We start from the raw sequence: 7,877 nt of genomic DNA, 5'->3' as shown, positions 1-7,877 counted from the left end.
AAAATTTGCAAGAATTGCAAGCACCAGAAGAAAGAAATATAGTTTGAAGTACCTGCCCATGTATGACTTACAAATTGTGACTGGTATTGTGGTTTAGTATGTGAATTTAATGAAACCATCAATGTAGAGGTTTCCAAAAAAGCCTGTCTGACCCCATGGTTGTGTCTTTGCCTTCTTTCTTCCTATCTGCAATGCTGAGAAGACCAGCAAGCTAACAGAGATGTCCACTTGAACCTTAGCCTGTAGCCATTCAAATGTCAGCTTTGAATACAGAGATGGCTGCTGCCTAAAACAGGTTTTCTGAAATCATTTGAGGTAAGTGGTGGTTGTCAGAACTGTAGTGCCTTGCCATTTGAAACACATGAAGTTTTATGAGACTCATGGAAAGATGTGGAATGACTGCTTGTCTTTAATGAGAACTGAGCTGAGTCTTAGACTGAGTCCCAGCTGACTCAAGCCAGACATTATTAGAGCTTGCAAGGCACTATTACAGATAAAGTTTATTCCAGTATTTCAACAAAGAGATAAAAGTTGGAAGAAGTTCTAATTAAAGTTCAATAACTTCTGTTTTTCTACCACCACTGACCAATCTGGCCACATGCTTCCCAATTTCTAATAATTTCATCTTTTTTTTTTTAAAAGGAAGAGAGTTTTGGGGACAATACTTCTTGCTTCTTCCTTCCAAAAAGCTCTAGGCAGGCGACACACATTTGCCTAGTTCACATGAAGAAAAGCAGTAAAAAATAAATTTATAACAAGAACTGCTGCTATTGTTGTAACTTAATATTTGCAAAGGTAATCCAATTATGGCCAAGGATCAGATTAGTCCTTTCCTTTTTTTTTTTTTTTAATCCCCAGTTTGTCTGATTAAGATAGATATAATTATAGGGAAGTGCTTTGGGAGTTAGTTAAACAGAAGACAACGCCATCTTGTTCTGCTGTGAAATGAATGGTTTGAGTCAAAGAGTTTGTGTGGTACGGCTGCGCTAACAGGTCATCTTTAAAATACGTAGATTGAGGTTAGCTTGTCGAAAACCAAATCTGCTGTCTGCCCATTATGAGCATTCAAGCAAACATACGAGTACATTGTACCTCTCAAGAGTCTCATGAGCTGTGATGTGCATAGAAATAGGTTGGCGAGCGTACAGCTAACTTGCTGTTCTTGAAAGTTATTGCATCTTGGATGTTAGGGTCAAGCCGTCATGCTGTGGAAGATACCTGTGGTTTTAAACTGGTCAGGTAGGGCAGCAGCTGGAATTTATTTCCACATTTCAAAAGTTGTCCTCATGATCGTAAGGGTCAGGTTTATCAAAATAATATGCCAGAGATCAGACAAATTACAAACTGTCTCTGAAACCTAGGACCAGAGATGCAACGCAAAGCCACTCCACAGGTTTGGGTAACAAGACCTTGCCATCTCCACAGGATAGTGATCAGCAATGCGATGTAAATTACTGTAATTACTGTGTCACCAAAACATGTACACAATCAGGCAGATCTGGATTCTCTTCATCTTCATAAAGTGTAATTAGATGTCAATGCCTACAGCTACTAGTGTTTGAGGGAGGCCAACAAACATTCGCAACTCAAATCTCACAAACCGAGTAGGTTCCAACCAACAGCAACCAAATTGCTCAGATTAAGCTTCTCTGGTACTGCATCATCAATCAGCTCAAGTAATTTGACTGAGCATCCTAAAGGCACCAGGCTTTGTCCTTTTAGCAGTACCATTCCCGCTGATGTAGGAAAGCCCTGTGGCCAAACTCAGTATGAGATCTTACAGAAGGGGAACATGGTATTTATTTACATATTAAGCTGGTTTTACCCACCCGCATGCATTCTCAAGACATGGTTGTTCAAGTGGTCTGGCCCTAATAACTTACATGCAACATACACAACAAGGGATGATGGCTGTCAAATCTTCACTAAACCTACCGTTTTTTGGGACAGTTCTTTGATAATCTTTAAGCATCGATCGTTGTTTTGTGGTGATCCTTTGCTGCAGTCTCTCTTCCTGCTAGGCTGCCAGGAGAATGAATGGAAGATGTGATATGCTGCCATCCTCATCTTATCAGAGAGGAGGCTCTTTCATGAATGAGTTGTGTATGCTATGTTCTTTTTGGTGTGCGCAACTTCTGGGCTTGACAAAAACAACATAGTCTCGATTTTTTTTTGCTGAAAATGGTGTCATTTGTTACAAATACAAGGCATCCTTAACCTCTCTGCTGCTCTGCTATTTCTTCTGATGCTTACATAAACAGATTTGCATTCATACCAATCCCAATATTTCTTTTTACAAATGTCTGCACTGACAACTGGTTCCTGCAGATCTCAGTTCTGGTTTTGAAGGGCTTCTTGGTTCTGCTGAGGGCAACATACAAATGACAAAGGGCCGAGACATGCCAGCAGTTAGATTGCAAAAGAAATCCCTCACATTCCCCACTGAAAGCAGCAGTAAAATCTCACCTTTAAAAAGTGAAATTAATCCAAATTTTTCATTGTCTATTATAATTCACATTAATCAAAAGCTGCTACCACCTCTTGACCATCTGGCTCCTATTTATTTCACAGCAACATGTCACCTTCATCCAACAAGAGGAAAGGTGAAGCGCCTGGACCACACCAACTCCATCCCGTTCATCCCTCTCTGCACCACGGCACTTAGCCCTGATCTGCAGCCGTGTGGGTGTTTTAGAGCCTGGACAGAGGTAAGGAGATGCTTTGGCGGGATATGGAAATCTGAAACACCTGCCTTTGTGGCCGAGTCTTCTGTTGAGGTCTGGCCAGGCTGTTCGTGGTGTGATGGGGACATCGTGTGGCCAGAAAGGAGAAGTGCAATTTCTGGTTGTCAATTTTTCTGGGCTTAATCCTGCCACTCTGTCCAGCTGAGCAACCGAGTGGTAAAGAGCTGAAATTGCCCAGCTGCTAGCACTGGGGTTCATTATTCTGCGCTCCACTGTTGACACTAAAATAGCTGTGACTCTAGTTCTTCCTCTGTTCTTCATTAATCCTGCTTTATGTGTTTTATTTGTCATCTCTCTTGGGTGTGCTTAAGGCATATTTTCATATGTGCTTCTCTGAAATCAGGAAGAAAAAGAAGCAGCTACCACCTTTAGGAAATATTTCTACCACTTCCAGGAACTAATTAATAATAGTCCGGTACTAGCAATGAAGATCTACAAGAGTGAGGGAAATTTTGCAGGCTTTTGATGAGTCTTTAAAGATGTTGTTTAACATCTTTGTCAGCAACACAGACAGTGGGATCAAGTGCACCCTCAGCAAGTTTGCTGGCGATGCCAAGCTATGTGGTGTGGTCAGCTTGTTGGAGGGAAGGGATGGGCCATCCGGAGGGACCTGGACAGGCACGAGAGCTGGGCCCGTGCAAACCTCACCAAGTTCAACCAGGCCTGGTGCAAGGTCCTGCACATCGGTCAGGGCAATCCCAAGCACAAATCCAGTCTGGGCGATCAGTGGATTGAGGGCAGCCCTTCAGAGAAAGACTTGGGGGTATTAGTGGATGGAAATCTGACTAGGAATCATCAATGTGCACTCGCAGCCCAGAAAGCCCGACCCTATCCTGGTCTGCATCAAGAGCAGTGTGGCCAGCAGGTCAAGGGAGGGGATTCTCCCCTCTACGCCACTCTGGTGTGACGCCCCCCTGTAGTGCTGTGTCCAGCTCTGGGGCCCCTAGTATAAGAAGGACATGGACCTGCTTGAGTGGGTCCAGAGGGGGCTACAAAGATGGTCGGGGACCTGGAGCACCTCCCCTGTGAGGACAGGCTGAGAGAGTTGGGGGTCTTCAGCCTGGAGAAGTGAAGGCTCCGGGAAGACCTTATAGTAGCCTCCCAGTATTGAAAGGGGCTAGAGGAAAGATGGAGAGGGACTCTTTATCAGGGAGTGTAGGGACAGGATGAGGGGTAATGACTTTAAACTGGAAGAGGGAAGATTTAGATTAGATACAAGGAAAAAATTCTTCCCTGTGAGGGTGGTGAGGCCCTGGCACAGGTTGCCCAGAGCAGCTGTGGCTGCCCCCTCCCTGGCAGTGTTCAAGGCCAGGTTGGACGGGACTTTGGGCAACCTGGGCTAGTGGAAGGTGTCCCTGCCCGTGGCAGGGGAGTTGGAACTAGATGATCTTTAAGGGCCCAACCCAAACCATTCTGTAATGCTGTGACTCTCAAGACTTCGTAAAGAAGCTAAAGCAACATGGCTGAGTTTGAACCTGCTTATTTAGACACTACTAGAGTGACTGTCCAACTGAATGACTGGATTCCTCAGGGGCCTACCATAGGTCCAGGACTATAAGTAGTTGATTAGTGAAGCAAATGTTGGAACTAAGAAAAATCTGCAGGTCCCAGCTGGAGGAGAAGGTCTGGGAACATGGTAAAGATCAGGGATGAAATTCATATCAACATTGGAAAAACTGAGAGAAGGTCTGGGCAGCAGAGACTGCAAAGAATTAAATCTAGATGAGAGTAATTAACTGCACTAATTCTGGTGGGAAATCGTAGATTAAGGAGCAGGATCAGGAAGTTACGAGCAGTCAGAAGCATGAGTCAAATGCCTTGCACTGTGAATAAGGCAGATACTGTACCAGGGTGTGTAAACAGGAACATAGTCTGGACTACCATACCAGTTTTGCCTAATCATAGCCAAGCCCGTGCTGGAGTTTTGGACTGGTTTTAGGTGTGGAGCTTTAAAGAAACATGACTCAAAGAGTGAGAATCAAGAGGAGAACAAGGGGAACGGTCCAAGATCCAATCCTGACCTCTAGGGAAAAGTAAAGGGTTGTTAGCCTCAAGAGGAGAAGGACCCCTCTGTACAAACACCTTTCAGAGAGGGATTAGGCAGAGCAAGTGCACGGTGAGCAGAGTCCTGAGCAGGTTATACGAAGATGGCTCCTGCCCAGAACCATGGGTGAGAGACTTGCCAGCCAGCCTGTCCTTGAGCAAGGAATGTGGCACTGTCTGGTTGCAACATATTTATTTTTATAAATCAGTGCCTGAGGAATTTTAACACAGGAGAGAAATAATGTCAATCACTTTGATGTAGCCAACAGAAGCAAAGGTGGCTGTGGCAGCTTCTTCCCACCTTGATGATAACACTGGAAGATAGGCAGGTGTATTAACAGGTTACATATAATATTAACTGGCTATCAGAGGCACAGCATCAGAAATGGAATAATTTTCCAAATGCAGGCAAATCCTCCCCCCAGATCATGTCATACTGCTGGCCAAAAGATGGCAAATTGATTACAACCAGTTTTTCTTTTCATTGCGGTACTCTATTAATATTGCTAGCAATGCCCTGGGAACAAATAGGTCAGGTCTAAGCCCTGCATTTGCTGACATCTCATCCATCCCAAACATTTGCATTGTGAGACTGAAATTTGATGCCAAACACGGTGCAGATGCTATGCAAGAGCATATGGTGCATATCCAGGCATCAGGTTTCATTGCAGAGTGTTAACTATCTGGTTTGTAGTGTGAGACCATTCAAGGTAGGAAGAAACGACAAACTGATGTGTCAAAAACTTTGGATAACAGTAAATGATCAGTTATAGGCGTATTAAAGTGCTGGATACATACAACTGGTGCTCCTGACATCTGGTTCTGTACAAAACTATGGATATTCCCACCAAGAAGGTACAAGTTTTTGAAGAAAATTGAGTCTTCCTATCCCAGCTTCTCGTATACTAGAAATGTACCACTTCCAAATCTGATGATCATAAGCAAGCTCTACTTCACATAATCGATATGGGGATTACTGCTGAATTACTGCATCCACAGATGCAGGGAAATCATTTGTCTTTGCTGGAGAACTTTCTTGCTGAAAAACACAAGGTTGAAAGAATCCTGAGGTCTCAAACCAGCAAGAGAATACCCGTGTTAGTCTTTGCAAGCCTTGAGTGACTTTGGGTGGGAGTTTGGCTGGGTTTGGCCCTGTGTTATACATCAAATAAGCGAGTTTCTCTTCAGCAAAGTTCCTATCAAAGAGGGCCAGATGCCAGTAGAAGAAAATTGGTATCACTTCCCTGATTTTTTAAAAATAATCTCTCCTTTAGATCACCAGTTTATTCCCCCCTTGTTTACTGACACCCTCTCAGCATGAGCCCAAGGAGAGGGGAAAGATTTTGTGGCGCTCTGGCTGTTCTTGTAGACATCCTGGTATTTTTTTGATCGGAGATGGAACAGGACGCAAACCTTTCCTGCCGGGGCTGAGACCGCAGCTGAGTGCTATTCAGCTCTGAGAACAATGTCTGGCAGCTTGCAAGTAATTTAAACAGCTAAAAACAGCCGAGCCTGGGTATGAATCATGACCCATCCATGTTTGCTCCAGCCTTCCGACTCGCCTGAAATCAGCACTGCCTCTATTGGCAGGCAACTGGCTCCCTGGAGAATAAGCAATAAACAACATTTTAAAAGAATTTTTCTTTAAAGAAAAAGGGCTTTGCCTGCATGAATTCCAACAAAAAGCTGACTCTCAAAAGTGTGTATCAGAGACAGAGGGATGTGCAGCCCTCCAGAAGACCTGCTATAACATTCATCAAATAAACTTCAAATACTGAAATATTATGCAGGAACAGGGATGATGTGGGCTTTTCCTTAGCTGTGAGTTCTTCTGAGAGCACTGTACCATGTTATACCATGGTGTTACAGCTCTGCTTTTTGAAGCAGCCCCCAAAAAGTTACTCCCACTCTGTTTCTCTAGAGATAGAGCAAGATTCTCCAGGATGATAACTGGGGCTGGTTCCATTGAGGTCAATAGAATAAACCCGGCTCATAGCAGCTGGGAACCTGGCCCATAATAGACAGGGTGACAGAGCTGAAGCATGCTATGGGGCTGAGGAGTGTGGCCAGCGGACTGAAGCACTAGCCCAGGGACTTGGGCTACCTGTGCTGTTCTCCTCACCCTGCTGCCAGCCTGCTGAGCAAAGCCGAGATGTCTCTTTGGTCCTTCACAGCCTAAAGCTAGCAGCAATGTCATTCAGATAACTGACCTCTAAGAAATCTTACTGTTATCTAAGAAATAAGCTTCGGGAGCAGATGATGCAGAAGAAGAACAATCAGCCTATGGATATAAACAAGAGGAAAGGTCTGTATTTTCTGTGGGACATGGGCACATGCCAGGATATGGCTGCTCCATCCACCAAAGAAGGTTCTGGCTGGGTACAAACCCCTGAGCAGCCTGCTGCAAAGCATGGCCGGAGGATCTACCCAAAAAGCTGCCCAAAGGGCAGGGTATGGCTGGCAGCTGGCCCTCAAACACACTCTGCTACATCAGAGGGACGCCCTGCACTTCCTCCAAAAAGGGTCTTAGCCTTGTGTTTGTAGGATGCTGAAATCCATTTGCCATTCAAATCCAGCCATTGCTCCTGCAATACCATATTTAGATGGTTTTCCATCCCAGAAACAGTGCAGGAACACCTGGGGAGGAGCGGAGGCTGCCAGTAAACAGCTGGGCCCTGAGCAGGTCAGCAGCATGGCCAGCAGGGACAGGGAAGGGATCTTACCCCTGTACTCGGCACTGGTGAGGCTGCACCTTGATAACTGTGTTCAGTTTTGGGCCCCTCACTACGAAAAGGCCATTGAATGACTCGAGCGTGTCCAGAGAAGGGCAACGGAGCTGGTGCAGGGTCTGGAGCACAGGTCTGATGGAGAGCGGCTGAGGGAAGTGGGGGTGTTCAGTCTGGAGGAGGCTGAGAGGAGACCTCATCCCCCTCTACAGCTCCCTGAAAGGAGGGTGCAGAGAGCTGGGGGTGTCTCTTTAACCAAGTAATAAGCAATAGGACAAGAGGGAATGGCCTCAAGCTGTGCCAGGGCAGGGTTAGACTGGCTTAGACTGGCTCTTAGGAAGCATTTCTTTCCAGAAGGGGTTGT

Source organism: Athene cunicularia (genome assembly GCF_003259725.1).
Source record: "Athene cunicularia isolate RWA chromosome 3 unlocalized genomic scaffold, athCun1 chr3_part1, whole genome shotgun sequence".
In the NCBI taxonomy this organism is placed as follows: domain Eukaryota; kingdom Metazoa; phylum Chordata; class Aves; order Strigiformes; family Strigidae; genus Athene; species Athene cunicularia.
Note: the sequence above shows the minus strand (reverse complement) of the source record.